Below are 16058 nucleotides of genomic sequence, written 5' to 3' on the forward strand. Positions count from 1 at the left end.
GTATTAACTTTCTTGACAACTTCTATTTTTTGTGGCTTAATAGCTGATGAAACATTGGCGTATACAGTTTTGTTTTTTGTATTCCAGGTGAACCCGGTAGTATCTGTCATACAGAAATAACAATTCTGTAAACCAGTTGGTGAAAACCATATCATTGGTATTGTGAATTTCAAGTTTTCCTGTTTCTTGTTTTTTTTCCACCGTATAACAGGGCTAAGCTGTTACTCTGGTCGTCCTTTTTAAGGGCGCCACTGGAAGTGATAACGGCCTCCCAGAGCCGGATCTTAGATCGTCAGGGTCGTTGTAAATTAATTAATTTGTAAGAGAAGGAAGAGGAAGGATAATTTATAATTATTAACACTTTATTTAAATTATAATTTTAACCTTTATTTATATGACTTTATAAACCTTTTTATACCTTGTAACACTTATAAGCCTTATTAACCTTTTTGACCTTATTAAACCTTATAAATACCGCCAACTACCTTTGGCTATCTTAAAACAATAATTAATAAAGCCAACTACCTTTGGCTATAACACATACACACTCACACTGAGTCCCCTGGACTTATTATATACACACGTGACTTAACTAAACCTTAACTTAATCCTCCACGCGGTCACTAAGACCCTCTACGTGGCTAAAACCTTATATTTATTCCCGCGTGGTCCCCTAGACCCTCTACGCGACTTTTACCTTAACAGTTAATTTATTCACGCGGTCACCTGGACCCTCTACGTGATATAAAACCTTTACAACAAATTCACGCGGTCACCTTGACGCTCAACGTGATTTTACCACTAACAATTTTAATATCACTAACACTATTTTCACTTTTAACCCACACATTCTTTTCACAATTCTCCTTTTACCAATATTAAAATCCTCCAATTCAATTCACCGTTTAAAATTACAAATCAATTATATACAACCAATTAACCGTCCTTCATTAACAATAAAATTAATTAATTAAAATTTATTTTAAAGATATTATTATTAATTAATTAATTTTTAATCAACTGTCTCATTATTACTTTTATTTCCATCCTATAATAAAAAGTAGATGAAATATATGATGTCCCAAACTATTCGCGACGTGATTGGATAAGCCCAGCATATATTATACATAACGACACAGAAATATATCATGTAACGTACTATATAAATGAATCTATACTTACGTATAATAAAAAAACAACGCTACCACCTTAATAGCACAGTTTGCTATAACAAAAGTTTCCTTGAATTTTTCGTCAAATGTTCAACTTCGGATTTTTACGACAATTTGTATGCAACTTGCCCCTGATAACCACCCTAACCGTAAGTTAACTTCAAGCTACTGCTGCATTCTAAATACAACTTAAAGGAATGTGTTGAAAAGCAAATAGTTATTTAAGTTGAAAGTAAATTGTCTGTAACTTGAATTCAATTTGACTACAAGTTTTACTGTCAGACAATGACGTTAAGTTGATAGAAAGTTTCACTTCAAATTGTGGTGTATATGAAAAGTTGGTGTATATGAGATGCGACGCACTTGTTCACAAATTGTCGACAACTTCCAGCTTGTGTAACTGTTGACTACAAGTTGCTTAGAAACTTGGCGACAATCTACTGCCGCAACCTGTCACCAAGTTTCTGAGCAACTTGTAGTCGACTTGTAGACAACAGTTACACGAGCTGAAAGTTGCGCTGTACTCTTTCATTTTATATTTTTAATCTTATCATTTATTTTACAATTTTTAATCTCACTATAATAAGTATTATGACTCAAATTCATTATTACGTCGCTTATTTTTTATTATTACGATCATAAAATTTATTTGTTGCTAAAAAGTTAAACAACTATAGGTCGATAAAAAAGCTTGAATATTTGACGAAATTTTCTTACAATTGACAAGCAATGACAAACGATGATATCTTGGTTTTAATTAATTGAATCATATAAATATTCAAAGTACTTAATAATCGGATATTCAATATCCGTGTCTAGATAAAGAAATTTTCGTTAAGTAAATCTTTCTTTTATTATCCTTAAATTAATAAGTCATAGATATTGTTGATTTTATCTGACAAATTATTATTTATTATTTACAAAATAGCGACCTGATTAGATAATAGAAGTTTGCAAAAATAGTATTAATGATAAAAGTAAATTAATAAGATTAAAATAGATTTAACTATGCCTCATTGTATTTGATATTACTGTAAGTCTAATTATGCATGTAATTGCGATTGTTAACACCCAGTGTGTGTGTGTGTTGATATAATATTAATAACTTATCATAAGGTTCTTTAATTTAAAATATTTTTTATATAATATCGATACTGGTGCTAGATTCTTCGATATTTAATTTAAGGCCGTGCTTAGACAGTGCCCCCCACTTTTAATAAAATTTCATTGGCTTTCAATTGTCATAAACGTAGCCAAATTTGATTAATTAATTAAAAAAAAATTTTAATTTAAATTAAAAAAGGGAAAGCGTAGTCTTAATTTCGCCAAGATTCAGATTTAAAAATAAATTACTTGCAGTTGATATCAATTGGGAGCTGAACGAAATTTGTAAAATAAATTCCAGTAAACTCATCATGTCAATTTTATAATTTGTAGCGTAAAATTTATTCAACAAATTTCATTTAACTCCAGATCGATAACAACTGCAAGTAAATTTTTTAAAATTCTATATCTCGGTGAAATTACGACTACGTTCTCCGTTTTTCAATTAAGGTTTTAATTTTTAATTAATTAATTGATAAAATTTTAATACGGGTATGATATTTGAAAGTCATTGCATATTTTTAAAAAGTGGGCGGCACTGTCTAAGAATGCCTGTAACTATGAATAATATCATTTGTCATGACTGTAAACCTAATTGTGCATGTAATTGCGTCCGTAATCACCCTATCCGAAATCTCCCATATAATCCACTCCAATGGGTCAAAAACCACATACAATCCATCTGACTTGTGATAGTTTCTATTCGGTTTTTGACCCATCCATAGTGGATTCTATAGGAACCTTTGGAGGAGACATTTAGTGTAAGCGTTAATATGATATCATTAACTTAACTACTATTAAGGTTTTTTAAAAAAATGTTGTTTTTGTAGGACTGGTACAGTCAAAATGTTTTTCGACATAAAAAAAAAATACTTATAATTAATATTGCAATACTTGTGCTATCAATATGTTTAACATATAGAAAAATCAATCCATATAAACAACACTATGATATAGATTTTCTGAAATTTTTTTTTTCTTTTTTGATTCATTTTTGCTAAAAAAGCCAACTAAATAATAATTATTATCAACATTATGATTATTTACCTTCATATATTGAAAGTAAATGTGACATTTCTTTGAATATTGTTATACCACATTGATGTAATCTGTCCAAAATTGATAATTTTTGAACTATTAATTGCTCATTAAACTTTGATGGTGTGAAAATTAATTTTCGTTAGTTTATTCAATTAATTAGTTTTAGTAATCAAAATTCATATTCTACATGCTGAAAATTATACATTCAGTACTATATTTACTTTTATAAATAAATTGACGAGAGAAAGGTACTAACCCACTCGGTATCAGTATCCAAAAGGTATCTGATTAAATTATGTTGTCTCTTTGATCTCAATAAGATACGTTTTTGACATTTTGTCCGAGCAGGAAGTTAGCAGCGGTTTTTTAAATCAGTTTCATTCTGTCATTCTTAAAATATGCCCTGTAGTCAGCAGACTATTTACAATTTTCAAATTTGTTTTTTCTACATTTAATTTAAAAAAAAAAAAAAAAAAACTAAAATTATGCATATGTAGAACATTTAAAAAACTCTGAGTGCAATTTTTTTTTTAATTTAGTTTTTAAAAAAATTCAAAAATTATTAGACTTCAGCTAATTTCAGTATCATAGTCTAACTATAAAAATAACTTTTCACGATTACGATTAGAAAAAATACATTAATACTGAAATTAGCTGACGCCTTATAATTTTTGGATTTTTTTAATAAAGATAAATTTGAAAAATAAAAAATTTCAAAAAATCGCACCTATGTTGTTAAAAATTTTTTTTATGTGCATATTTTGAGTTTTTCTTCTTTTTAAATTAAATGGTTGAAAGAAAATTCGAAAATTTTTAATAATCTACTAACTTCCGGATCATAAAATATACCCTAATAGCACAGTTTGCTTTAGCAAAAGTTTACTTACAAAAGTTTCCTTGAATTTTTCGTCAAATTTCCGTCAACTTCGGACTTTTCCGTTTTTTACGACAGTTTGTGTGCAACTTCCTCTAGAGTTTCACGTAAATTTACTACCCGAATTAGAATGCAAATTCGGTTCAAAAGTTGACTAGAAAAAAGTTGTCAATTTTCAGGCAAATTTTATGTCAATTTATTGTTAATTTTACTTGAAAGATCGTTAAGTTTTTTTTTACCATCAAATTGTAGACATTTTTATGTATCAATGTGCTTACCTTCTGAAATAATAAAAAAGAACATTACTGATTTTTTTTTATCGTAAAAAGTTACCTCTAAATTAAAGAAAAATTAACAGCAAATTTTTCTTTTCAACTTTTGTTGTGAAATTGTCGGCAAATCCGAACAGCAAATTTCAGGTAATTTCAACATTAAATAACTTTCAATTTCAAGTTAAAGTGGCTATTAGGGTAAATGTCAGCCTATGCCGTACTGAATTCAGTAGTCAATTAGACTGCAAATCGATGTCACAGTACGGATTGTATTGTATTAACGAAAAATATTTGAGAAAATTATCATACACATATATACGTATATCTTATATATATACGTCAAATTAAAGAAAATTGTCTGCATTAGGATGAGACTTTTGGCAATTTGTCGAGGAGATGTCGCTGTCTAGGTAGTCACGAGGAAGTCACCATGGAAACTCACTTTTAATTTACTCAAGATTACTGTCAGCTGTATATAACTCATGTCTAAGTATTATTGGTTAGTATCACATTAATTTCAAAGTCAACAACAATTTTATTTGGGAGATTTTTATGAATTTGTTAATTGTGAAAAAAGTTATTATTTGAACGTAAAATTCATTAATGTATGACTACACAACGTCACCATTGTGAATATAATTATTTAACTTTTATTTTTGATTGATGTAATTTTCATTAACTGAATTGTTAATTGTGTTTAACAAAGCATGGTTTACTAATAATAATAATAATAATAACAATAAAAGAACAATTCTATTGTTATTTCGGTACAGCATCAATCTTGTGAGGAGATTAATTTACTATTACGTAAGTATAACTCTTATAATTTATTATATTTACAAAAGTATATTTCATATTATCAAACCATTTTTTTGGGTCTATAATCATTAGTAGTAAGAAACTCTTGATAGTAATTTCATTAACTTTGCCATATTATGATTAGTTGTTATCATGATAAACAATAAGAAAATATTATGAAAAGTTTTTAAGGTTAAAAGTGTTATTAATATTTATTTCAAAGCTTTTATATTAATGTTAACTACATAACCCATTAATTTATATTTCAATGCTTTAAAATAAATTTGTTCATCGTAATTTATAATAATCTAATATTCAGTGAATTTGTAGTAGGACATAAATATGTTGAATACTTAGTGTCTTTTATTTTTATTACATCCAAAACAAATTGATTAATGAAAATTTAATATAACAAAAGCATTGATCTTCTCATTTTTAATAACCACGAACATACGCTGTTACTCAGAAAAAAATTATAATGATAAAATATTAACACAAGCAACTCACTCACAAAGGTAAACGAAAATAACAGATTCCCTATCCAAAAATTCCCATAGAATCCACTCAAATGCGACAAAAACCGCTTAGAATGCTATAGACTGTATTGGTTTCTATGCGGTTTTTGTCGCATTCGATTGGATTCTATGGGAATTTTCGGATAGGGTTTTGAATACATTAATACTTCAAACTTGATTGTTATACTATACAAACATTGTGGCTGTATGTATAAAAGATGGCCACAAAAAGATTCGACTCCATGGCCAAATAAAAAATTTTCTATCTATATATCTATCTAATACTATTGATTAAAGACTTAATTTTCGTTAATAATCCTAAAACTCTGAAAACCGTCTGACCCTGCGGGCCAGCCCTCAATATTACCCGCTATTTTCGAGCTCTTAAACCCTTGAGATCGAAAATACTATTGTTAATATATATTCGAGCTCTTCAAGCTTGAAAATAGTGGTGTCACACCTTCTATCGCAAAAATTAAAGTAATCAACATTAACGAAAAAAAAAATGAAGTAAATCGTTGTTTTCTTTATGTTATATCAGCAATATTTTTGGAAATAATGAACCGATCTTGACGTTTAAGGTGACATTCGACGCAGTTCTTTGACCACTAACGTTAAAAAAAAACTTATCATTAATTAGCTCAACAACTTGGATTTTATTAGAAAAAAAAATCTTTTCCGCATTTTTTTCGACAACAGTTTCTCCTAAACTGATGAACCGATTTTGATGGTTGAGGTGGCATTCGGCGCGACTTATAAAGCTTTAGAGCTCATTAGATGTTGAAATCAATTCTTCGAGTAGACTACAACTGGTCCGAAAAAAACATTTTTGACTAAATATTGTTATCGGAATGTCTCCGAACGTACCGTACCGAATATGCTCGATTTCACAAAAATTATTGAAATTAATGAGCGGCTCCAAACGCCATCTCAAAATGCCAAATGAGTTCATCCGTTCAAAAGTTACAGAATATCAACATAAGTTTACATACATACGCACATACATACACACATGCACACAAGCATACATACCTACATACATGCATAATACATACATACATACATACATACATACATACATACATACATACATACACATATACATACACCCGTACACGCATGCATACTTACGTACGTATATACATTCGGACACCATCTTGAAATTAGTCATAGTGGCTTTTTAGAACTTTAGAACGTCGAGATCTGTTAGAAATTGGATTTTCAAAATTCGGACCGAAACCAATTACTTCACTTTTTTTTGAAAATCTTCAATTTTCGTAAAAAGAAGTTAAAAAAAAAAAATTTTTCTTGAAAATTTTTAATATTAAAAAAATTTAATGATAAGAATTTGATGTCAAACATCACAATAACTTAAACCGTGTTAAGAGCCCGCCCCTGTGACCTTATTATCCATAGTTTATTATTATTATTATTATCATGAAGCATACATTTTTCCCGACCGACCGTACTAATTTTTTTTTTTTTTTTTTTTTCAGGTGAATTTGTTGAACATCACCATTGCAGATTACGTAAAAGATAACACTAAAATTGATCATGATCTACCTCCTAATCAAAGATTATTGAATTAAATACAAACAGCAAAATCAGAATAAAGACCAAATTTCATGAAACCTAAAACATAAACAAAAACCGATAAATAACATAACCACTGACGCAATTTAAACCTAACTAAAAATACTTAACTATCTTAACTTACAATACCCAGCTACAACTAAATGTAATACTTGAAAAACTACGAATGATTAAAACGAAACCATAAATTATGAAACTACACCCTGGAATATTCGCAAAAAATTTTGACTTACAATACGTTATATTCTTCAATCATTATATTGTTCATAGAGAAAAAAATTACTTTAACAGTAGAGTACATTTGTAGAAAATTGAATGTAAATTACAATTTTGTAAATTGTAATTTTATTTACTTATACTTTTTATTTTAAATCTGTAATACCGAACATTAATAAATTTAATTGTTTTTTAATATACTATTCTTATTTATTTGTTATATATGTTCATACATTTCTAATAAAATAATATTTCCCACCAAGATTTTCTATTTTTTCATTTTATTATTTACAATTCATATTAAGGTAATAATGGGTCGAAGAAAAATTGAACGAACAGCAGCTGAAGTAGCAGAAATTAAAAAAGCACGTAATGAAAAACGAAAAGAGCAACGACGTAATCGATCGACGGAAAAGAAAAATTGCATAGTAACTCAACAAACCGCTCCTATTATAACTACATCTAATAGCGTATGCATTCCAAACAGAACAAATGTATCATTAATCAATAAATTGAGTACGCCAGAACATTACAATAAATTTATTAATTATACTTTTAAAAATAAAGTAAACGATTTACTTGCTACTCCTTCAACATCACGTGATATAATTCCGCTTACGTCAAATCAGTTCCCAAGTCAGCAATCTGAACAAACTAATAGTACATTATTGTCCCCAAGACTAATAGACTTTCAGAACTGGTCCTCGGAACATAATTCTAACAGATCATCACCGGTCCTGTTTACTGAGTCTCACAGTTTTCTTTCTGAACATGATTACAGTACATTATCACAGCCTACATTTACTGAACTTCAGAATCGTCATTCTGAGCACAATTATTACAAAAAAACAATTAATCAATCTTCTAACAGTGTGAATTTTACTAATGAACACTTGATTCAAAATGAATCGAATGTAAATAATATAATCGGTATAGATAGAATTCAACAAAATTATTTAGGTGAAATGAATGTTAGCTGTCAATACTGCAATGCAAAACATTTTAGTGCTGAAAAAGTATCAAATAAAGCCAATTCGTTTAATGAGTGTTGCCGCCACGGAGAAGTAGCATTAGAATCTCAGCCGGAATTTCCGATACTTTTGAAATCTTTATTTGAAGGAACTCATGAGAAATCTAATACCTTTTTTAATCGCATTCGTAATTTCAATAGTTCGTTCTCTTTCGCTTCTTTTAACGCTAATTTAGTTGATTTATCTTCTCAAAGACGGGGTCCATATTGTTTTAAGATACAAGGACAGATTTACTATCAAATAAATACTTCTCTATATCCAAGTTCAAATGAATCTCCAAGTTATGGTCCGTTATTTATTGTGGATACGACCGAAGCAGTATAATGTCGATCTAAAAGAAATGTAGATTGCGATGTGAATCTTCTGAAAGACATCGACATAATATTACGTCAACATAATATTTTTGCTAAGTCCTATCAAATGATGAAGGATGTATTAAAAATTCATCCGTGATTGATGAAAACGGTGGTATTGTTGAACCTGAGTTGAACTTAATTTTTACACTGAAACCTGGTATGGATGTTAGGCGTTATAATTTCCAAAGGGTCAATGAAGTTGCAGCAGTTTTCTCTACGACAGTTGACGGAGAAATTCCTGAATCTTATGTTACGGTTCAAAATACGAATACAAAAACTTTTCAGTATCTAAGCACGATGGATCCTAATACCGAGCCTTGGGTTTATCCCTTATTTTATCCAACCGGTAATCAAGGATGGCATGAGTCTATACCTTATATATATACCTTACGTTCATAAAACTAATCGAAAGGTAACTCGGGTGGATTATTATAAGTTTCATTTAGCTACTCCTGACGAGTTTAATGTTTTCTTAATGGGACGTCGTTTAACCCAACAATGGATAGTTGATAGCTATGTTAAAATAGAAAAAGATAGATTAAATTATTGTAAATTTAATCAGAAAAAATTACGTGCTGAATCGTATCAAGGTTTATTAGACCATCTTCATTCGCGGAATAATAATAGTGATACAAATTCAAACATAGGTAGAATTGTTATTTTACCTTCAAGTTTTCCTGGGTCAGCACGCAATATGTTGCAACATTATCAAGATGCAATGTCCATCGTACGGATATTTCGTAAGCCAGATTTATTTGTTACTATGACCTGTAATCCTAAATGGCGCGAGATTTCGGATAATTTATTACCTGGACAAAGCGCTTCAGACAGACCTGACTTAGTTGCACGCGTTTTTGATTTGAAAAAAAACGCATTGATTAAAATGATTGTGAAAGATAATCTTTTTGGTGAAGTTGTTGCGTATAATTGGGTTATCGAATTTCAAAAACGAGCGTTACCACATTTACATATGTTGATAACGTTGAAAAGCAATTGCAAAATAGTAACCCCCGATCGTGTCGATGAAATTATATCTGCAGAAATCCCAAATCAAACGAATAATCCTATATTGTATGATATTGTCTCGAGAAACATGCTTCATGGTCCTTGTGGAGATTGGTGTTTGATTAACGGAGTTTGTTCAAAAAAGTTTCCTAAAAATTTTCGTGATGTAACAACGATGGATGAAAATGGATATCCTTTTTATCGTCGTCGAGACAACGGAACAACATTCACGCGAAATGATTATGTCTTCGATAACCGTCATGTAGTTCCTTACAATGCAACTTTATTAGTAACTTTTAATTGTCATATTAATGTAGAAATCGTTTCTTCAATAAAAGCAATAAAATATTTATATAAATACGTATATAAAGGTCACGATAAAGCAGGAATAACAATAAATGGGAGGATACCAAATGATCAACCTGCATTAAGTATAACTGAAAATCGAACATCAAACGATTCGAACATCAATACGATTGATCACGATGAAGTTCGTAACTTCGTCGACGCTCGCTATGTTGGTCCTGTTGAAGCTGCTTGACGAATTTTATCTAAGAATTTACAAAATAAAAGTCATTCCATTATTCGTTTACCAGTACATTTACCGAACCAGCATAGTGATACTATAAATGATGATTGTAATCATAATGAACTCCAAGAAGCTTTACAAAAACAGACTATGTTAATCGATTATTTTTCTTTAAACGAACGAGATACATCTGCTCGGCAGTACATATACAGTGACATTCCACGTCACTACGTATTTAAAAAAAATAATGAAACTAAAATTTCATCTTGGCAGCCACGAAAAAGAAATTTCAACGTTATTGGTCGTATGTATTCTGCTAGTCCTTCTCAGATTGATTTATTTCATCTCAGATTATTATTAATACACATTAAAGGTGCGAAAAGTTTCGAAGAACTTAAAACAGTGAACGGAATCATCTGTGATACTTTTATGTCAGCATGTTTAGCTGCCGGATTGATCGAAGACGATCAAGAATGGAGACGTACGCTTAATGAAGCGGTGAGTTGGATGATGCCACGGCAATTACGCTGTTTGTTTGCCCGTATACTGATTTACTGCCAACCTCTTAATCCAGAAAAACTGTGGGAGGAGTTTACGTTAGCAATGTCTGAGGATGTTTCTAGAAAATTAGGCTTAGAAGAAGGACAGAAAAGAGCTTACGTCTATATTAATTCTATCCTTCAACGAGAAGGTCATAGTCTTTCAGTATATCCTGGCATGCCACAAATAAACGATATTGAAATTTCAAGTGATGATGAATTATTACAAAATCCGACTCAAGACCAATCACAATCATATTATGACAAACTAAATATTAAACAAAAAGAAACTGTAGATTTTATTATAAATGCAATTGAGTGTAACACATGCGATATTCCTAACTGTGTCTACATAGATGGGCCTGGTGGATCTGGAAAAACGTTTGTTTACACAACGTTATGTCAAATTCTGAAAAATAAAAATAAAAATGTTTGTACAATGGCGTATACAGGCATTGCAGCGACTCTTTTACCTAATGGAAAAACTGTTCATAAAACATTCGGTTTACCTGTTCCCATGTTTTCTGATTCATCATCACATATTAAGCCTAATTCAGTTCAAGGTAAATATTTAAAGAATGTAGACGTATTCGTTTGGGATGAAGCTCCAATGTCACCTCGACACGCTTTAGAAATCATCGACCGAACTTTACGCCACATTATGAACAATGACATTCCTTTCGGAGGAAAAATGATGATTTTAGGTGGTGATTTTCGGCAATTGCTTCCAGTCCAACCTAATGCTACCCGAACTGAAACTGTTAATATGTCCATTAAATATAGCGCATTATGGATACATTTTCAAAAATTTTCATTAACCCAGAATATGCGAGCTTTACCAGAAGAAATTGAATTTGTACAGTTCTTATTAAACGTTGGTGATGGAAGTCTTAATAATTTAGATGATGAATTAAATCTTCCTGACATGTGTTCAACATCAAAAAATAATGATATTGTAGATAATGTATACGGTAATATTATTAGAGGTAAACGTTATACCGAACTTACAAAAACTGTAATTTTATCAGCTAGAAATGTAGATGTAGATGCAATCAATCGACAAGTGGTTGCTCTTTTAGATTCATCAACGGAAAAAATTTATTCGGCTGTTGACAGTACAGAAAATTGTGACAGTGGTAATATGGACGATGCTATTTTACCCGAATATTTAAATACATTAAATCCACCCAATTTTCCTCCTTACGACCTACATTTGAGGCAATATGCTATAGTCATGTTTATAACATATACTGTTTCAAATTTCGCGACGGAGACGCGAATTATCCCAGTACTGTATGCGGTCACCCACGTGAAAAACAAAAACAAACAAAAATTATAATGTCGAAGTCCGGAAAAATAAAATATTGATAAATGTCACTTTAATTTAACTTCAAAATTTTATAATAAATAATAGCGTTATCAAAATTGTAAATAATAAATTAAGATGTGCCTGGACCAGCTCCTCAGGCTGGTTAGGGTTAGTGCACGTACGCGCCAGACCGTTTCTCTAAAACGGACAAAATATTTTATCAGGGGGAAAATTTGCAAGGGAAAATCCGAGCGAGTACAGCCAGTAACAAGGCGGATAAATCGAATAAAATAATAAAAATAAGAAATAATCAGAAAGAGAAAATAAGCACAGTTTGATATATATAAAAATAATAAAATAAATTAAATGTAGCAGGAGAAAAGACCCAGGAAAATAAATACAGAGTATTTCCCGAGAATTGTTGGATCTGTTATGTCCAAATAATTTTTTTTTTTATTTTTATAATTATTTAAAATAATTATTTCTGAGCTCCTTTTTGAAAAGCGCGCGAAAACGCAGCGTCAGCTTTTTCACCTTTTTATGCGGCAAAGAATAGTGGGAAGACACCTGCAATTAGTTTAACGAATAAATAATAAACTGTCGTCACTTTCCACCAATGACAATGATTATAAATTCCCCATCAAATCACCAACCAAAGTTTATAAAAAGCCTGAGCACCCATAGCTCAGGGCTAGTCGGTTCATAAAACTTACGGTCCGCGAATATTCGAACGTCGAAATTTCGTGTACACTTATTGCAGGAATCCGCCCTAGGCGTTGAAAAGTCAATAAGAGGATTTTGAATAATTTTTAACTTAAACCCTATTGCAGGAATCCGCATCTGCGTTGAAAAGTCAATAGGGCATTTCTCAATTTATCTAGACTAATTCTTATTGCAGGAATCCGCTACGGCGTCGAAATAATCAATAAGAAATAGTCAAAGATCGTGAATTTATCACTAACCTTACTGCAGGAATCCGTCCTAGGCGTAGAATAATCAGTAAGGCATTTAAAACTAAAATCTTTTGTATCCAATTATTGCAGGAATCCGTTTCGGCGTTGAATAATCAGTAATTGAATTCAAATTATTATTAAAAATCCTCAAATATTGATCTAAAATTCGATCTGACGCAACTGTAGTAATCGTTCGTCTAGTACAATATTTGTCGGATTTATAAAAACCATCCGGTACGATCGAACCAGTGACGCAAATCACGTGAATTTGCGATTCCATCTCGTGCCGAGTTAATTTGCGCATAAAACCACTTTTCGGGTGTGTAAAAAGGACGCATTAAATATATATTAAAATCTTAATAAAAACATCTGTTAAGGATAAATAATCCTATATTATAAATAAAATATAAAGTTGTGAAAAACTAGAGTGAACAAGTGACGTTCAGTAAAAACGTTGTAATTTGAAATAATTAATAAAAGATCAAGTTCTTCACTCCAACCTTGCGGTTTCATTCGAAAGTAGTACATAAGATATCATCCTACCAACCCAGCCGCACCCATTCTACCAACCCTCAGGAAGGTCGAGTGAGCTGTTTAGTCCTGGAGGGATAATAGCTGCCGCACTAGAAGAATTGACATCGAAAGGTAGGTGAAAGAGCTATTTTTCTATCATCATAAAATACTTTTGGCTTAAACAAGAGCACCAGTCTCTTCGAAGACGTTTGGGTTCTTAATTTTCGAAAAGATCCACTATAAATAATAAATTGAGGAAGATAATTTCTTCCTCGTATTCTTTATTGTTGTCCGCACCCTCCAACCCGCTTGTCCAAAAATTACTATCGCTACCAAAGGGAGAAATCCCGGATAAATAATTAAAAATTAAGCGGCGGACATAACAGATCCAATTATTTATATAAAATTATCAAAAATTTTTGATACAATATTCCACTGATAATATAAATTTTAATTTTTAATAAACCCCTGGGGGCAGAATCAATATAATCCAAAGAAAATTTTGCATGTAAATCCAATATAAAATATAAATATATTATAATAATAATTTCCTTAAACAAAATAAACAAAATGTCAATAAATATTTATCACCACCTTGGGTTACCCCTTTACACTTTACAGGGGGAGAAAGATACGGCACACACTCACTTTCAATATCAATTTTCGGAAAATTATTACATAAATTACTTTAAATAAATAATTATTCCTCTGTCCGTAATTATTAAAATTATAATATAAATTATTTGTCCACTGGGGGATATGAAAAGAAAAATATAAATAATAATTCAGGATTAATTAATTAAATAATAATAATAATAACTATAATAAATAATAAAATAATAATAATAATAATTCCACTTAATAATTATTATTATTTGCCCAGGAAGTTTTCCTGTGAACTATTACGTCGTCGGCTTAGGAATTTATTTTCTTAGCCGGTGTATAGCTATAGCTATAAGTATATAGATATAGGTAGCTATCGATATATCGAACTACCGCAAACGCGCAATTTACAGTGTTAAGTCATAAGTTAAACAAAATACAATTATTTTATCACCCTCAATTCTTTTATAAATTCAAATGTATCACTCAGGGGCATCTAACACAAAATCAGCCAAATTATTCGCGTCGCGAATGCCAACAATTCCCGGGGAGTTTACAGGTAACAATGCATTAAAGGGGAATACAAGAGTACTTACTCGATTCTCTTCCAAATTAATCCGCAACTCGTACCGCAACTCAGTCACCCGGTGAACTTTAACTCAACCTTGGCAGCGCGATCACGAATATTGACAAAATTAATTGATAAACCAAAAACGCATCAACAACGCAAAATGAGAAACAGCGTCCGCTCAGTATCACTTTCCGTACCTTTCTGAGTACTTAATGGGCCGGCCACTTGTTGGCCACCCACGTGGCGCAACAATCGCCCTTAATTAATATTATCATTGTTACCTAGCCCCGGGCCTTTGAATTAATTAAATAAATTATAAGAACATTTTTACTCCACCTGAATGATACATAATAAATTGAATACATATATTTAGTATTTATTTTTACCAAAATAATAATCGTAAAATATATATAATTAAATACTAATTAATTAAAGCCGCATGTTATCCATCGATATTGAAAATATCGATTTTTCCCCTCCTCTATGGTCACTATTTTCATCTCCTCAATACCTGGATATCCAATTTAAACTAAACAAAATAAAAACAATGATTGGGGCATAATGTGACCACACATTATGTCCCCTGAATAACGCAAAATCATAAATATTTCCTTATGAATAATAAATAATAAATATAATTATTTTCAAATTAAAAATTAAAATTTTTGCACACACGTGCTCTCAGTCATACCGCGCGCATGCGCGAGCAAACGCTGTCTCACCGGCGTGGCAACGAAATGCCCGCGTAACCATTCAAATTTGAACTTAAATATTATTTCTAATTCTTAATACTAATTACTTATTAATTTATTTGAATGGTTACGTGACATGTTGATTAGAAATATAAACTTAAGCGAAAGACTTTGTAATGGTACAAGATTAATCGTTGAAGACTTGGGAATTTTCATTTTACGGTGTAAAATTTTGACCGGTGATAAAGCTGGTGATATTGTTTTTATTAATAGAATGACATTGTATTGTGAAAATATATATCCTTTTACTTTTAAAAGACGCCAGTTTCCAATTAAAGTAGCGTTTTGTATGACCATTAATAAAGCCCAAGG

This window comes from Microplitis mediator, chromosome 11, assembly GCF_029852145.1.
Source record: "Microplitis mediator isolate UGA2020A chromosome 11, iyMicMedi2.1, whole genome shotgun sequence".
Lineage (NCBI taxonomy): Eukaryota > Metazoa > Arthropoda > Insecta > Hymenoptera > Braconidae > Microplitis > Microplitis mediator.